Consider the following 18,890-nt stretch of genomic DNA (forward strand, 5'->3'; position numbering starts at 1 on the left):
CTCTCGTCTCAGAAGCTTCCCATGTGATTTTCATGAGTAGTCAGTTGGGAGAATTACATTTGCGCGTGTAATCTGATTCTGCTTCAACACTTTTTCCACCTCTTTCTTGCTGGGGCATGACAGCTGGTTGGTCTCCTGGGTTTTATTGATGAGAACTTGAGAACTTGCCTAGTGGGTTTGTGGCTGTGATGACCCATTCCTGGCCTTCCCCCCCCCCCCCCCATGTTCCTCTCTCTGACACCACCTTTAGGTTTAGCTTTCCAGTGAATTCCAGTATTTAGAGCCTTTTTTCTTTACGCTAAATACAAAGAATCCCTAGTTCTCTGCCACTGATCTATCCCTTGGTTTTGGATTAATTGTAAAAGTGACTTTTAACTTTCTACTGTATGCAAAGCACAGTACATTACAAATGCATTTATGTGTTCTTTTAAAAAAGTGACTGCAATTAATCTCCTCACTATGGTTCAACATACATCTAAAAGAAAAACCATCATGCATCCATCAATCATTTGAAGTCTTCTCCCAGCTGGAGAGCTGATCAATTTAAGGACATTCACTTATTTTTCTGTGCACGGAGAATATGAACTTTTCATTGCATTTTAATTCATGTTTCTCCCCCTTTTATTGTCACATTACCTGTCAAGTATGAACTTTGCATCCAAAGGTTCTTTTCCCTTATAAAGCAATGTGAATATTTGGTTAGTAATTTTTTTCTTCTAACATCATTTCCCCCCAAAGATACCGTACAAAATGTCATTTCGACTTCCTTTATTTGTTTTATACCAGATGTAGTGTCAAACTGAGAGAAAATAAGTGTCGTCTTCCTGAAGATTCTTTTGGAGACAATCGAAAACATATAGAATGTGTTTGCTTGGTTTTAACCCCCCAAATTTGAACTTTTCTCAAGTTAAAGCTGTCCCTGAGGATGGTGGATGACATTTGATCTGAGTAACAGCTATGGTACTCAGGTGAGGCCGTCCTTTCTATATGGTTTCAAAGCTAGAAGCTCAGAAATTCCATTAAAGCCAGAGTCAGAGCAGAAATAAAGGTGATGACATAGCCATTTGAGGTGAGAAAGGTGAGCTTCTTCAGAGGGTTTCAAGAAAATGCGTAATGAAAACAATTTTGGAACCATGCCCCTGTGGTGCTCCCAGCCGCCTAACTCAGATCTCCCAAGGATGAAATGCATTGTGACCCGATTAAACCCTTACGACGTTCTTCTCACCGGCTCTCCTCTGTCTCGCAGATAAACACCCCACTTTTTAATGTTGCCCTCATTTCCCGGGTGCGCTTGAACTCCGCTAATATAAGGACTACCTTACAATGCCACGTGGAGAGACAGGTGCTGAGCACCAGCACGAATGGTTCCTGCACTCCAGGGCACGACATAGAATGAGGGAAAATATTCTTCACCGTGGCCACATAACCGGGAGGGGCTTGATACACCTGTAGTGTGGCTGCAAAAGTTACGTATGAACTTCCATCAGAAATCGTTCAGAAGTGCTTTTTTTTTTTTTTTTGACCTTGGCTCCCAGCCTCCTGGACAGCTTTTCGCTGAGCAAGATCTCCATCCATCCTCAACAACCTCCATGTTCCATCAACCCCAGCATTTAGATGCTTCTCCACTAAGCACTGAGGTATCCTTATTCCAGACAACCAGTATTATCCGTCTTTGGGGCTCACTGTTGGTAGTCTTGTCACCCAGACTCTGCAACAGACACGAAGGCTCCTTTGATTATGTTTCAGTTCCTTAACAAGAACTCTTCTATTACCTCATGTGACTGCTAAAAACCCATAGAGGGTCTTGTCTCGCTACATGTAATTCTGTTGTGATTACTGTCGAATATTGAATTAAAAGTGGTTAGCTCATGAACAGCTCCCCCCAACAATCGACTGAAAAAGTTTTATTTTATTTTATTTTTTATGAAGATGGTTGGCATTTTCTTATGAAGTCCTTTCGCATCTTTGGAATCTAATTATGGGGTCTGGGAATGCTCATTTTTCACCTGGTCTCTGAACTCCTGGGGTATGGAGGAGGGTATGCCATGGGAACAGATGGATGGGGTGTGGACCCGCCCCTGAGGCACAGGCCAGGGCCAGCAGAGAGCCAGCTGAAGGTGTGGGGTGCAGTATACAAGGCAGGGCTGTCTCCAGCCTCAGAGGGGTTCGTCAGGATGTCAGAGGGTGGGCCTCCTGATGTGGCGAAAGCGCTGAGATCTGGGGGAACGCGGGAACAGGTGACCCTTGAAAATACAAGGCAGAGGGACAGCGGCACTGAGCAGTACGTAAGCAGAAAGCAGGGCAGTAGCCCCTGGGCCGGACTTGATGTGGAAAATAGCCAGATTACAGCAGGACCCAGCCTTGGAAGGAGAAGGAACAGTAAGCTTGGCAGACGACTGCAAAAGTAATGAGCAATGGCAGTAAAAACTCTCTCCATTTCCCCCAACCCATTTTCACCATGGCATCCGGAGTGAATCTTTTGAAAACATAAGGCAAATGGCACCACTGTGCTGCCTCAACTTATCAGTGGCTTCCTAAACCCGGGTTCTTAATCTCAGAACGTGCCAAGGCATCGATTGCCCAGGGATCTTGTTAAAATGCAGATTTTGATTTGGTGGTGCCTGAGTTGCTGTACTTCCAAGGAGCTCCCAGGTGATGCCAGAACCACACTTTGAGGAACAAGCATTTAAAGTACAATCAAAATTGTCCAGCCTCCCCTCATCCTGTTCTCTCCCTTGGGTGCCCACATTTCAGCCTCTCTGATCCCTTCACCGCCGCATAGGCTTTGTGATTTCTGTTCCCTGCGTTTGGACTGCCACTTGCCCAGCTCTTCCTGCTTCGCCTTGTGTGGTCTCAGCTTAAATGTCACTTCCCCAGAGTGGCTCCCTCGACCACCCTATCCAAAGCAGCCGCCTCAGTACTGATTATTCTCTATTAGAGTAACTGTGTCTTCCATCATCACTAACCCTTACTCACTCTATAACCATTTATTTATTTGTTCCGTTACTTATTTTATGTGTCCCCAATTAAGTGTAAACTTCCAGGGAGACAGGACCCATTATTGATATGTTTTCCACTGTCTCATTTATTAAGTTCTACCTATGTGCTGGAGACAACACTCAACGCTTTACATTTATCTCATTTATTGCCAGCATCCGTTCTGTAAGTTAGGTCTTTTTAATCACTAGTTGACAAACAAAATAATCGCCACCCTTTAAAAAGCACACAGACTTCAAGCATTTGAGCATAACGGACATCCAGAGAAAGGGTTATAGCAGGTGCTGTCTCCGACTCTCTGCCTGCCTTTCACCTGTTGGGGGGGAGATACTCACACTGTATCATCGCTACCATTTCCACGTGGTTCCCATGGGAGCACTGCTTAAAAGGGGACAATAATCCCATTCTTGATCCTTCCTTGCAAAGCTGAGCTGGTCTGATGCCAGACAACTGCTAAATACTGAACGCGAGCTAAAAAAAAAAAATCAAGTAAGGAGCGTAACTGGAGTTTATGAACATTACCCAAACTACCACCGGCTGCTATGTCTTGTGCTCCAGCCCCAGGCCACATGCTTTAAAAACAAGATCAGTCAAAATGACTAGGAAGAGATTTCTATTCCCAGAGCAAAGGTGTAGCACACCTTGGTTGGGGAATGTGTTCCCCTGAACCACCTCTACCATCGGTAACCAGGGGCAGGAATGCTCTGGCAGTTCTTATTTTCTCCTTTCTGTAAATAGAAATTCTGGTAAGAGCACACCTTGGCAGGATTTGGCACCTGGGGTCCATATATAGCTTTTTCATGCAAGACAGAACCTTTGTAAGTAGTGCTTTACTGGGGAGGAACTTTCAGGGTTGAGAATTGAGTATTTAGTCTCCAGTGCCCTGGATGACCCTGAAAGGGGGCGGATGAGGTTGCTTATGTAATTCTATGTACAAGCAAACATTTCATTTCTTATTGTGGAAGGGAGAAAAGAGAAGTGGGAGATTTGGGGCTCTGATTCTCAAGCGCCTTCAAATACTGGCTTAGCTGCTGACCCTCCTCGAAGGCAGACGTGCACAGGGGCCTTCCGTGTGCTTGTTATTTTTGATGGATTGCAGGCTAGCTGCAGGGCAGGAAGCTCAAACCCCCAGGGTCACGTCGTCGTAGCTCGCAAAGAAGTTGAGGCTTGAAACCGTTTGTTGTGGCCAGACCAGTGAGAGTTTCGGGCGCTGCCTTCAGGATCCCCTAATCTTCACGCTCACCCCAGAGGTAAAGAATCACCCCCCATTGCACCCCTCTCCCACACCCTTCCACACACACACTCGCGCTGAATATGAAAATTGGTCTCTAATTGTTGGATACAAGCTTGACTAGCTTTGAATTAACAGCCAAAGCTGTATTCATTAATCTGAACAGGGAAGAGCAGGCAGACTGTCACAACATGGCTCAGTTCAGCAGTCATGCAGAGCAGGTGAGGCAAGAGAGGCACTTTCAAAGTGCGGCAGCGATCTCCATCAGCCCCATCCACTGGTGATGAAGAGGGGAAGTCAGCCAGCCACAGTAACGCCATGAGATGGATGGCATACCTCACCGTCCACCGTCCCAGGGGCATCCCGGCAATGATCGATGGTTATCCACAGCAATTAAACTTCAGAGCTTTTAAATGTCATTCTAGAATGGAATGCCATCTCATAAAGGTGTTGTTTAACATTTATCAAACGTGTGGACGGGGTAGGGTTGGGGGCTGTGGCGTAATTCTTTGGGGAAATAGGAACAAATGTTACAGCTTTGGAAGTGAGACGATCATGAGAATACGATTCGATACTATTCTAACGTGTTGTCTTGAACACTGGCATAAACTGGAGTAGAGACTGTTTTGGACACTGGGATGTTTTATAATGTGGGGATTTAGTGGGGGTGTGGTGGAAAGAATCCGTGACAAAGGGTCAGGAGAAGCAGTTGGAAATTTGATTTTTCACTGATGATGCATCTTGGATAAATGACAACTCAGCAGGAGTTATTTGAGTTGGCCAGAGTTCAGCAGGCTTTTGACCTCCAGTGTGTTAGTATCACCCAGGGAGCTTTTTTTTTTTTTTTTTTTTTTTTCCTTTAACCTTATTTATTTATTTTTGAGAGACAGGGGGAGATAGAGAATCCCAAGCAGGCTCTGTGCTGTCAGTGCGGAGCCTGATGCAGAGTGTGAACTCATGAACCGTGAGATCATGACCTGAGCCAAAATCAAGAGTTGGATGCTTAACCAACTGAGCCACCCAGGCGCCCCATCACCCAAGGAGCTTTTAAAACATATCAGTGATTGGGGCTTAGCTGATCCATTAGTCTGATGTAGGAAAGGTCACATATGTGATTGTGAAATCTGCCCAGGTGATTGATGTGTATGGTCAAGTTTGAACACCACTGGATTAGATAAGCTTTAAGTTTTCTCAGCCCTACATTTCCATGATTTTTCTTTCTTATGGCTAGGTTCTCAAAGTAGATGACACTTGTTAAATAAAAAAAAACACACACTTTCTGGGGCACCTGGGTGGCTCAGTTGGTTAGGTGTCCGACTTTGGCTCAGGTCACGATCTCACGGTTCGTGGGTTCGAGCCCTGTGTCGGGCTCTGTGCTGACAGCTCAGAGCCTGGAGACTGCTTTGGATTCTGTGTCTCCCTCTTCCTCTGCTCCTATCCCATTCACTCTCTGTCTCTCTCTGTCTCTCTCTCTCCAAAATAAATAAACATTAAGAAAAAAATAAAAAAAACCCACACTTTCCATTGCAACAACATACAGTGTTATAGGACAGTGATATGGTGGTTAATATTTTTTCTGTTACCAATGTGTATTTATTCATTGACCTAATCATAGATTGAATAACTCTTGGCGATTGTTGTCCAATTCAAGTTTGGAAATTTGAGGGTTTATTGCACATCGAGAAGTGGGGACTGAACGTGGAGGTATGTTCTATGGGTACCAGCCTCTATCAAAGGCAGAAGCAAAATTCTCTGAATATCAGAAAATTGCTGATAAAGTCATTGACACTCCATTCTCCATTTTGGCCTTCTCTTCTGTTTATTTCTCCGTTCTTTTTCTAACGGAGTGGTGGCATGATATTACTGAGATGATTTTTTTTGTTTTTTAAGAGAGAGAGAGCACATGCGGTGGGCAGGGGCAGCAGAGAGAGAGGGAGAGAGAGAGAGAATCTTAATTAGGCTGCATGCTCAGCATGGAGTCTGAAGTGGGACTTGATCTCACGACCCTGAGATCATGACCTGAACCGAAATCAAGTTGGATGTTTAACCAACTGAGCCACCCAGACACCCCACCAAATGCTTTTAAATGTCTTCTCACTGTCCCTTTTCCCCTCTTCCCTTCCAGTATTTAAGCAGATAGCTGGTTTTGCAATTTTTGCCTCGGGGGAAGGATAGAGGGGGAGGAAACACCTACATTAGGGGTTTAGGTTCCCCAAGTAGTTCCTTTTAGGAGCTTGTTCAAACAGAGGGATTGCCCTCCAGAGTATAAAATTCCTCAAGGTAGAATGAAGAGGAAGTAAGGGAGGGGAGAACAGAGACCTCAGTGTGCCCAGGAGACAGAGACCTGGCTTTGTTTGCAGGAGGGGGTCTGCAGAGGAAGGACCACATAAGAAGGGTGTGTGAGACCCAAGGGCAACATGACTAAGCCCACTTTCTCAATGGAGATTCCCCTCCCCACCCCCCAAATGGAAAAACCCAGTGAGGGGACAGCTGTGGGACCCGTCAGAGAGGACATGCCATAGACATCTCATCATATATGCCCATGTCCACGGGCTACAGAAAGAACCAACAGAGCTGAAGGGGCCACTGGGACAGGGTAATCTCTGTGGTGATCATGTAGCTGATGGCAGAGCATACAGGTGGAGGATGGATGGCTGTTGGATGCTTGTAAAGACAAACGACATAAGACTGGATAGGCCACCGTTTTGCCTTGAAGAAATAAGCTCTAAGGAACAAGGGTGGTAGAATAGGATCCTCAAATATAAATTAAGGTGCCTTTAAAAGTCTTTGGAGATAGAAACCTTTTTTTAAAGTTTACTTATTTTGAGAGAGCAAGAGACAGCGCAGGAGGGTCAGAGAGAGAGGAGACGGAGAAAGAGAATCCCGGGCAGTCTCCACACTGTCAGCAAAGAGCCCGATGCGGGGCTTGAACTCACAGACCATGAGATCATGACCTGAGCTGAAATCAAGAGTCAGATGCTTAACCGACTGAGTCGGCCAGGCATCCCGAGATAGAAACATTTATAGTATCTCCTTTTGATAGAAGGAAAAGCTAAACATGAGTCATGTAGTGCAGTTTGACCAACACACATGGTCATGTCTGATTGGTGCGGCAGTCAGAATTCTGTGGAGTATTAAAATGGATTCCCGTTCAGAGTGAGTCCTTGCTCTGCTCAGAGAATTCTGTTGCTTTAGATGAAAGGCTAGCAGGTAGAGAAGCAGACCTGTAAGACATAATTCCATTTGCAAAAGAAGAAGTCTAATCTATTTTTATGCCAAAGCGGAAAGGACTTTTCACTTTATTCATCACTTCATTAATCTCATTTCAAAAGGGAAGTCCAGGGCTGAAAACAGAGGTTATTCACGTTTCAAACAAACTCCTTAGGCATAATGAGTGAGCAAAGCATTCAACTGTTAGACTTTGTTGCTTTTCTACCAGCTGGAGACAAGTACAATGAAGGTCATGCTATTTAATCTTACATGTAGATAGTTGGGGTTGGAGAAAGAATTAACTTGAAAAATGGCAAATTATAGATCTGTTATGCACTGGGGCTCAGGGCAGAGTTTGGAACAATGTGAGAAGCTCGATGGTATCTTTTTCCACCTTGTTTTAGTCTACGGATTGACTGAATGAAAAATACCGTGGCGAACCATGAGAAATAACGAAAAGCCCTACATACCCACCACCATTCTGCAGCAAAACGGAGGGGTTTGGAACGACTGGAAATACTTCCACCCCAGGAATTTCCAGGACATCTGGTAAGTCAACAACATTATCACAAACATTATGGCCAACAATGTGAGTTCTTGCAACAATGTATTCATTTTCCAAATGTTCCAGCTGAGAAAGCCACATAGAACATTCCCACCATCTAGCAGATGGCTAATGGGGAAGCCAATATTTTCTGTGGAAAGCAAAGTTTCTTCTTCTAACATTAGACAATTTCAGCAGAGAGAACAAATAAGCATTTGTTTTTGTATTCTATTCTCTCGCACTCATAAAGAGACTGCATTATAGACTATTAATTTTAAAAGTGCATAAGAAAATGAGTTTTTCCTTGAGATTACAGAGCTAAGACATTTTTAGATCCAGAAATGTTTGGTGGTGGGGACAAGGGCTACTGCTTTCTTATCTCGTATGAGACGTTGGGGTTAGGGAAAAACTTAAGCACTATTTATTATTATTGCTGAATTGTGGGTGAAAAAAACCCCTTAAACTATGTGGGTGGAAATGAATTTGCGCCTGCCTACCTCACATTTACAACTGACTCGTAGGATGTGGAGATTATGAATGAGATTTTACTTTCATAGAAAATGAAACAAAATGAACAAGGTGTGGTTGCCAAGTTTGTTTTAGGAAAGAGTGGGAGCAGGTGGCAAACGAGAGATAAAACTTGTTATTTGAGTTAACACTGAGTTTCTCCTTCTAGTTTCACAGACTATTTTTACTGTGCCAGGAAAGTGGGTCGATTTGCCCTGCACTGTTTTACCTTCACTTATTAGCATCACGTGTTCAAGGGAGTGTATGTGTAACACACGTAAAAATGTAACACATACTGTAAAGAGTGGGAGCTTGTTATGAAATAGATGGTTTCGCTTGTTTGTTTTGTTTTCTAAGCCGTTTGGAGGATGAAAATGAAATTTCTACTTTTCCAATTTGGAGTGTTTTTGTGTCCCTGCTGACTAAAACCCCTTTATTTTTAAATTAATTTTGAGGCTGCCAGGCAAAACTACTGGCATATCAAATTGCCCCTATTTTTTTTCTTATAACAGGCTCCTTAACTCTTTCAATAAATATTAAGGCACTACAGGCCTCCTATGTGCAAGAAAATATGCTATGCTCTGCTGGGTATATAAGGAACTTCCATAGAAGCTAACGTGTAAAGACATGCTAAATTTCAGTCAGTCGTCTATCATATCTGCCTCCTTCCTCTAAAGACATGGGTATCTTAGCTGAAACACCCATCTGGTGGTTGCTAAGAGTCTGCCTTTCTAAAGCCCGTCTAAGCTGGAGTTGAAGATGTTATTCAGAGTTGGCTAAAAGATCAGGTGTGCTCTTCCTGTAGTAGAGTTTTGTTCAAGAAGCAAGAGAGCCAAAACCTTGTAAATAGCTCCTTAATCAGTGTGGTAAGTCAATAATGCTTCCTCCTCCCCCCCCCCCCCCCCACGCCGCTTCTCAAAGGTGTCCATGGCCCAATCCCCAAAACTTATGAATATGTGTTATGAATAAGGACTGATGCAGATGTGACCAAATTAAGGATCTTGAGATGCAGAGATTATCCTCGGTTATCTGGGTGAGCTCAAGGTACTCACAAGGACCCTTAATATAAGGGTCAGAATCAGCAAAGATGTGACACTGGAAGCAGAGATTGGAGTGATGTGCTTTGAAGATGAACGAAGGGGCCACAAACCAAGGCAGGCAGGCAGCCTCCAGAAACTAGAAAAAGCAAAGAAACAGATTCTTGCTGGGAGTCTCCAGAAAGGAACACAGCAGTCCTGCTGACAGCTTGACTTTTAGCCCAGTGTGACCCGCGTTTTACTTCCAACAACAGAACTGTGTGATAATAAAGTTGCATTGTTATAAATGACTAAGTTGGTGATAATTTGTTACAGCAGCAATAGGAAACTAAAACAGCCAGACATCCATAAATAATTGCCGTAGATGTTTTTGGAAGGAAGATGTAAGCCCCTAAGTACAAAAAATCCGTGGCATAGCAGGAATTTGTCTCTTTCTCCGCTCTGGCAGAATCATACCTGCACAGATCAGCACCGGTTTTTATGCACGAGGAAGCAAGGGGCAAGATGTGCAAAGATGCTTCTCCTCCTCCTCTCGGCTGCCACCTTGTCTTTGCTCAGATTGATACCCCTTCTAAATGAATTGGTAATCTACAGGAAATACGCACGTATGGTCTCCTCTTGACAAATTGTCGACAGACCTGAAATGATGCAAAAATAATCCTGGAAAAGGCTCAGTCGAGCATTAATGGATACATACTTCTGATTTTAACATGACCTGTTTCTACGTCAACTATAATGGCCCTGGAGGACTGGAGATGATGGTGACTTGGACCAGATAATCCCTGAAGTTCTCTGATTTCTTTGAGTTCCATGATGTGTGTTTCTTTACAGAAATTCAAGAAGTTGCTCGCTGATATTGCATAACTTAGTGGACAGGTATCAGAGAAAACAGCAAGTGGGAAAAACAAAAACACTTGTAAAAGGAATGAATCATCAGAGAACAATCCCCTGGCCCTGGATAGTTCCCATGCCTTGAGCATACACCCCTGTAATAAGCAGGAACAGAATCTGTAGTCCTGTATCTGGGTTCTGTTTATACCAGGACTGAATGTTGGTTCCCCCTCTGATTCACTTTTATTTTGTAGGACAAGATGGGTTTTTTTCTGAGGTTAAGCCTCCTGAGTCCCTAAGCCTGAAGTCACTTCTTCTGAATGACTGCCATGTTCCCCTGGATTCCTCCCATGGATCTTGGTCATCTGAATTATTGCTCTCATCAAATTGTATTATAATCATTTATCTGTCTTCTGCCCAACAGACTGTGAACTCCTTGGGAAAAGGAGTGGAGTCTCACCCATCTTTCTGTTTCTGGCACTTCAGTGAAGGGCCTTCCCTGAGTGAGCACTTCGTACATGTTGCTTTCCACTGTTGAAATGGGAAAAATGATCTTCTCCCTCTGAAATCATTCAGCTTTGTCATCAACCTTGATGTCAGGCTTGAATCCTAACGCCATACCTGACTCCCCTCTTTACTTTTCCACTCACTGAAATATTCATTGTCTGGTGCAGCCACTCATTCTCCACCGTTACACTTCCCTGTGCATTGCTAAGGTTTTCACTGCAATCGGATTCTTAGCTTCTAATGCCTGAATGATTGCAGGCAGAGCATTCCAACCGCTCCTAAACCCTGTGACAGAAGAAAGCCTTCATATCATCTCCTTGGCTTATATTGATTATTTCCAGGTACAAGCTCATAGACCGGTCACAGGATGGCTGGGCCATAATTACTCAGGAACTTTATTGCAAAACAGGCATCATGCCTGGATGTTCTAAATGAACATAGAACTTGTGTCCCTCTAAATCCATATGTTGATGTCCTAATTCCCAGAAGCTCAGAATATGACCTCGTTTGGAAACAGGGTCCTTGCAGATGTAATAGTTGAGTTTGGACGGGGTCATGCTGGAGTAGATTGGGTCCCCATCCAATTTCCTGGTGTCCTTATCAAAAGGGGAAGTTTGGACACAGGCCTGCACACACAGGGAGAACAACATGTGAGGATAAAGGCAGAGATCGGGGTGAGGCTTCTACTAGTCAGGGAATGCCGAAGATTGCCAGCAAGCAGCAAAAGCTGGGGAGCCCGCCCAGCAGTTTCTCGTCACAGACCTCACAGAAGGAACCAGCTCGGCTTTTGACTCCATTGTGAATGTGTAGCCTCCAGAACGGTGAGACCATTTGTGTCAAGTCAGCCAGTTTGTGACACTTTGTTAAGGCAGCCCTAAGAAACTAACATACCAGGTAATTCTTCTACGTAGCCGTAGTTTTTGAACTGGACTCTTATCACAATCCCCTCCCCCCCGCCCCCATATTAAAACTTCAATAGCCTAAGCGGTGATTATAAGGATGAAATGGTTTAATATTTGTAAAATGCCTAAAGCAAGGCTGGGCACATAGTTAGTAACTACATGCATATTCAAATTTTTTAAAAAAATTCTAAGGCCGAGAGCAGCGATATGGCTGTATGCGGGCACCATGAGATGATTTTCGATGGTGTGGCTTTGAAAGCAAATCCTTATTAAGAATGTAACTGGCATATCAGTTCCACAATTTCTCAAATTTAGGTTGAAGCAAGACAGGTAGTTCAGCAGTAATCTGTCTTAGAAAGACCTGCATCTTCGAGATCTACGCATGCTCGTGAATCTTCCAACCCTGAGTCACTGGAGTTTCTGGAATATATTGTTAGGATAAAGGGAGAGTCTCCATGATGTGGGACGGGTCTTGTTCACCGAGTCTCCTTAGGAGTCAGTGACTTTTCAGAAACAACCAGTTACTCCTGTTTGTGTATAGACGTGTCCCAGATGAGTGGAATTTGGCAGACAGAGGCCAAGGGCCCTGATGGGAACACATACCAGCAGTCGGTGTTCACTATCTTCCAGGTACCCTTTATATGGTGTTCGCCTGTATTCTTTCATTTTGTTGACATGATCACCGGGAAGTTGGTAGTAAATTATCCCTGTTTTTACTAAGAAGAGAACTGAGGCACAGAGGAAGGAGGTCACATGCAGTAAAAAACATAGGTTGTCAGTGGCAAAACTGGAGTGTGAGCCCAGCCATCGGATATATAGATATATATATATATATATATATAGATACAGATACAGATATAGATGATATAGATATCTCTGTATATATCTATAGATACCTATATATCTATATCTATCTATAGATAGATATCTGTATCTATAGATATCGATATATAGATATATCTATATATCGACATCTATATAGATATCTATATATATATAGATCTATATAGATCTATAACTATATAGATATATAGAGAGATATCTCTCTATATAGATATCTCTCTATATAGAGAGATCTCTTTCTATATAGATATATATAGCTATATATCTATATATCTATATCTATCTCTCTCTATATAGATATACATATCTATATATCTATATATTGATATACATATCTCTATATCTCTATATCTCTATATATCTATATCTATATATCTATATCTATCTGTATATCTATATAGATCTCTATATATGTATAGATATCTCTTTCTCTCTATCTCTATCCCTATCTATCTATCTATCTATCTATATTTTAAAGAATATATGCAAAGCGGATACTTGAATAAGCACTGGCCCCATCAACAAACAACACTGCCAGTGCTCTAGAAGCTTCTTGTGCAGTCTTCTATGACCATGTTGCCTTCTGATAACACCTTGCTACCTGGAGATAGCACTTTCTGGTCATTGTGATGGCCATTTTCTTGCTCTTTTATAATCTATCAAGGCTTCTAACCCCATGCTGTTCTTATTTTACTTTTCTTGCTTTTTTGTAATTTTATCCTCAATGCTTATAATCCTACGCTACCTTTTTTGTTTTGAAACCCAGCATTCAAAGCCTTCCACATTAGAGGCTCTGTTCTCACTTCCTATTGTGTCCCTACTTGAACCCTCTCCTCTATCTTCTGATTGATTTATATGCCCCTTAACATGTTATACACGTTGCTTTTTTTGTTACATCTGTTCTAGCAAATGCCTTCCTCCAAGCCTCCTCTCCCCAGACGCACCCTTTTCTTGTGGCTCGGCTGCCTTGGGGACCCCTTCTGATGGGCTTATTCCATAGGGATTCCTTCTCCCCTGAACTGCTCTCATCCTTGTATCTACTCCACCCATTTATTTATTTATTTATTTTGAGAGAGACAGAGAGAATGCAAGTGAGGGAGGGACAGAGAAGAGAGGAAGAATCTCAAGCAGGCCCTGAGCTGTCTGTGCAGAGCCTGATGTGGGGCTCAAACTCATGAAACTGTGAGATCATGACCTGACCTGAAATCAAGAGTCAGACACTTAACCAACTGAGCCACCCAGGCACCCCTCTATTCTACTCGTTTTATACTTTCTTTGCAGTGCTGTGTAATGCTGTTCTTTATTACTATAAAGCCTTAACATGTTTGTTCCTGTTACTAATGTTTTATTCATTGTTAGTTTATTCATCCACTACATATGTATTAAGCACACTGATAACACCTTATGAGCCGTGTGGCAGATGTAGGTTCTGTGTACACAGCAGAGAATAAGACGTACGAAGTTCCTGCCATTGTGGAGCTTCCTTCCTGCAGTGGCGAGGCAAATGAAAACAAGGAGACAAGTACATAAGATAATTTTAGTAAATAAGATATCCTAGCGAGAAGCACTGAAGGCAATGAAACAGGAATGGGAGAGGTAGGGAAGGGACGGGTATCCTTTGAGCTGACAGGTTTCCTACCATCTGGGTGGTAAGCTTCAAGTCAGAGAGCCGATTGGGGCACCTGGGTGGCTCTGTCGGTTGAGCCTCCGGCTTCAGCTCAGGTCACGATCTCACAGCTTGTGGGTTCGAGCCCCACGTCGGGCTCAGGGCTGACAGCTCAGAGCCTGGAGCCTGCTTCGGATTCTGTGTCTCCCTCTCTTTCTGCCCCTCTCCTGCTCATGCTCTGTCTCTGTCTCTCTCTCTCTGAAAAATAAACAAATATTTAAATATATACATATATATTTATGTATATATTTAAGTCAGAGAGCCAACTCAAACAGCCTGAGCATGGAGACCTGAGCACGGAGCAGAAACAAGCCGGGCATGGAGGAAATGAGGAATGAGCAGGAGGGGCAACAGGCTGTGGAAGTGATCATGGGTAAATGATGGAGTCGTTTGGCTCTGGGTGCTAACTAGTAATGGTAACTGGGAACTAGTTGTAAGCTTTTCTAGATGCAGGGGGATGGCCCTGTACAGTTTAAAGAATGGAAGGGATATACTTTTCCTTACTTATGAGCTCTTCCTTCATATTGTCTTCTTGCTTTTTATATACACATTTCTTCCTCTAACTAGAGTGTTCAATCTTTGTAGTTGCTTGACAATTTTTACCGTCCGTACTGCCAGTCGTGTTACCAAACCTGCGCGGATGCCCTTTCGGGGCGGTGATTACACTCACAGTTTATTTCAGTGTTTGGGAAGGTCAGACGTTTTGGAGAGTCCTGAGTACATTCACAAACCCCTCAACTCAGTGAAGTTGCAATTGGACAGTCGAAGTCGCTTGTGGTTATTACGCTGTCAACAAACATGACCCACCCTGGGAGCCTCTCAAGAAGTGCCAAAATAGTTGTGAGTTGTTCCAGATCTAAAGCGTGCCCTTTTATGATTAGGGGTCACTAGATGAGACTTGAATTCCAGCTGACCTTTTGTGTACCTCTCAGAGCAAGACGCACAGAGTTAGGGAGAGGAACTGTGGATTCTGATGAACCTGGCAGACACAGCCATTGCCTTTCCACTTAAATTTCCTAGGGACGCTGTGCATTTCATCTCCATACGGCATGCGCTGTGCTTCAGAGAATTTTAAACGAGCAGAGCAACTGTCGAGAAGTGAAAATGAACCCTAACCAAATTTGTCAACTTCTACAAAACTGAGACGTGACTGTATAAGGCGGGGGGGTGATCCGTTCATAATAAAGAGCTGAGAGCACGCGTCTGGCATGGAACATTCCATGTGATTGATACTTGGATTGCTCTTTACTATTTAAAGAAGCAAAAATGCGCTTTGGAATTGGAAAGAAAGGTCTGTAATTCTGTGAGACAAGGCAGGCCAGGAGCGAGGCGTATGCGGGTGGCCTCGGGCAGGGTTTCTCAGGACTAAGAGAAGAGTCTCCAGGACTAGAGACCTGAGTTTAGTTATTAGACAGTGGCCCCAAGGCAGCACTGCCCCGGAGGAAAGCACTGATGTTCTCATCACACTCCATTACTCCTCAATGTTGCTAATGAGCCAAATTTCCAAAAGGGATTGCTCCCTTTAAATGCGCGTAGTTGTATACTCACCAAAATGACCTGGAATTGTACCTACAAATGGATTGTATTTCAATCTCAACTGTCCAGGTAGCCGATCACTTGATCTTCATACTAGAGATGTAATGACTCATTGCTCCAACGATAGTCTGCAACACGTGGGTCGGAGATGCTTTCAAATGATTGTGCTTACAAGTGTTCCCCAGAGATGTAGTTTTGGGAGGAAATAGTACAGTTCCAGTCACCAGGCACCTACTCTTCAGTTTTAAAATCGATCAGCACTTATTGAACTGCTCCCATCTTCCAGGCACTATGCTGGATGCTGGGAATACAATGGTGAACAAGGTGGAAAGGGGCCCTGCTTTCGTGGAACGGACTCCCTAGTGCGGACACAAAAACACACAAGCACACACATACGACAAAGACATACATAAATAAATGATTGGAAAGTTGTATTTGAGGCCCGGGGTGGGGGGGCGGAAACAGGAAAGAGGTGAGGTTATAAAGTTGGCAGATAATCAAATAAAAAACCATAATGTTTGGCCTGCTTTACGCAATAAGAAAAGGCCTTGATGAAGGAGTGACTCTGTGATGAGATCTAAAATGAAACAAGGACTTAGTTTTAAAAATATTAGAAGGGGGCAGGTGAGAGCCCTGCAAGCAAGGTGACAGCTAGATGTGTTCCAAGAACCTGAATGGCCCAGAGCGTGCAGCGGGTGAAGGAAAGAATTATACGTGATGGACAGAGGGTCTGATCAGGCAGGGACTTTCAGCCATAGAAATACGTTTGGATTTAACCTAAATGCAGTACAAAGCCACTGAAAGTCTTTAAGTAGGGAGATGTATGGTCAGACTTGTATTTTGCGAAGCATGAGTATTTTTCTATGAATTTCCCAATATACCTGCTATATTGATATAACTTGGAGTCTTAACAAAACCAATACTGTTCTAAGTTTACAAACTTCAAATATGTCTTCCGTTCATATTATTTACCTTTATGATATTTATTGAGTGTCTACAATATACAGCATAGTCACTATGGACACACAGAGAAGATAGAAGGTCATTAGTTAGGGTGGAAGAAAACCTTCACATATGTGATGCATACCCTCCCGGCCTGAAGTTCAAGACTCTAGGAGCTCAAGAGAAGCAAGTCCTTGCACCTGTGGGTCATGACGGCTGCTCTTGGGGAGGCTGCTCTATTTCCCCCTTCCTCCACCCCTGCCCCTCCCTGCCCCAGGGTTCTAGATCTGTCAGCATATGTTAATACTTCAGTGCTTTGGATGCACGGCTATATAAGCCCATACAAATATACACAGAAGTTATTATGTATTTTACTTTCTGCGTGTATGGTTAAAGGCAGGTAGGTTCCGAGTGATAAAGTTCAGACGATTATGTGAAAGCCAGCCCCAACTTTGAGGCTTGATCAAGCCATGAGACTCTTTGTAACAAACCAGTGCTTAACTTCACCACCAATGTTTAGAAATAGTATGGCATCTCAATGTGGTTTTGATTTGTATTTCCCTGATGGTGAGTGATGTTGAGCATCTTTTCATGTGTCTTTTGGCCATCGATACCATATATTTTCACTCATATGTAGAACTTGAGAAACTTAACAGAAGACCATGGGGGAAGGGAAGGGGGAAAAATAGTTACAAACAGAGAGGGAAGGAGGCAAGCCGTAAGAGACTCTGAAACACAGAGAAAAAGCTGAGGGATGGAGGAGTGGGGGAGAGGGAAAAATGGGTGATGGGCATTGAGGAGGGCCCTTGTTGGGATGAGCACTGGGTGTTGTATGTAAGTGATGAACCGCGGGAATCTACCCCCCCCGAAACCAAGAGCACACATTTTGGCTAACCAAAATGTTAGCCAATTTGACAATAAATTATATTAAAAAAAAATAAACCGCGTGTTTGTAAAAGATGCAAAATAAATTAATTAATTAAAAAAAAGAAATAGCATGGCAGAAGGGGTATCATCATAGACAGTGGTGGATATGGTGGAGTCAAAACTGTCCACATTAAAAATACTGAATTAGGTAGCACTAAGAAGTGAAACTACCAGCACATTTTTAAAGGGAATCGAGAAGAACATAGGTCTTACAGGGGATTTTTGCTGTTATTTCTGATGACTTAAAATCTCTTTCTGTTACGTCAACTAGAAAACAGCTTTCTGCAAAGCTAATGGATGGGTTTCCTGCTATCATAGAGCAAAACGTATGTGCCCAGAGCATAAAGACTTATTTTCACCTTTATTCTTATCTTAGTAAAACAGTCCACTGACTGTATCAGCCTTCGTCTGGCTGAGGTTGAGGGCTGCTGTAGTAGGCATTAAAGCCGGTGAAAGGGAGAGGGGCACTGGAGATACTTAAACTGCCACCGGCATAAGCCATTATCTTCACCCTGTGAAAAATTGCCTGATTTCCTCTCTTGATAAAACTAGACATGAGTTTAAAAACATTACCTAGACACATAAACCTCAAATACCTAAGTCTTTACTCCTCTTCCTTTATCACTCGCCAGAGCCTTTGAGAATTGGGGGGTGGGGGGGAGGTAACTACTGGTAATGAAATGCACTTAGGGGAAAATGTAAGGTTTCATTTTTGACGCACAACTGATGGAACCATTATCTCTGGAGGGCTTATTCAATCAAGAGCCGGAGATGCTGAAGCAGAGTAAGAGTGGTGAAAAGGCTTTCACTGAGACATCAAAGCAAACTCTGCCAGGCAGGTCCTCTGTTGGCCCCCCTTCGCTCCGGCCCTGTTAGGGTCCGCCCTTCCATAGGACTACACGGCATTCTCTCTGCTGAGGGGACCATTCTCTGAGTGTCCCCTAAGTTTGATCTGAATACCTTGGCAGAGCATTGATGCTGTCTCCTCTCTGTCCCCAAGCCACCTTCCCCGCGTGGTTCCCGGATCACTTCCTGTACACACACCCAGTGCTGTGCCATCCCAAACTCCCCACTGCTCAGCACACACTCTTGTGCCTGTCTCCTCCCGTGCCTTTGTTCCTGATGTTCTTATCGCATTTAAGGAGCCCTTTCAGATTTCACCTTTTTAAATGAAATCTCCATAACTCTATTCAGATCGTTACTGCCTATT

At 43.4% G+C, this 18,890-nt stretch overlaps 1 long non-coding RNA gene across 1 annotated transcript in view; it reads left to right on the top strand.

Annotated features, from left to right (window-relative positions):
* Positions 1 to 18,890, top strand: part of LOC123384324 — a 64,486-nt gene that overhangs the window by 29,850 nt on the left and 15,746 nt on the right. Inside the window, exon 3 of the long non-coding RNA XR_006595243.1 lies at positions 7,843 to 7,987. This is a non-coding gene — a long non-coding RNA (uncharacterized LOC123384324). The remainder of the gene's footprint in view (positions 1 to 7,842; positions 7,988 to 18,890) is intronic.

This window comes from Felis catus, chromosome A1 (genome assembly GCF_018350175.1).
Source record: "Felis catus isolate Fca126 chromosome A1, F.catus_Fca126_mat1.0, whole genome shotgun sequence".
NCBI classification, from domain to species: Eukaryota; Metazoa; Chordata; class Mammalia; order Carnivora; family Felidae; genus Felis; species Felis catus.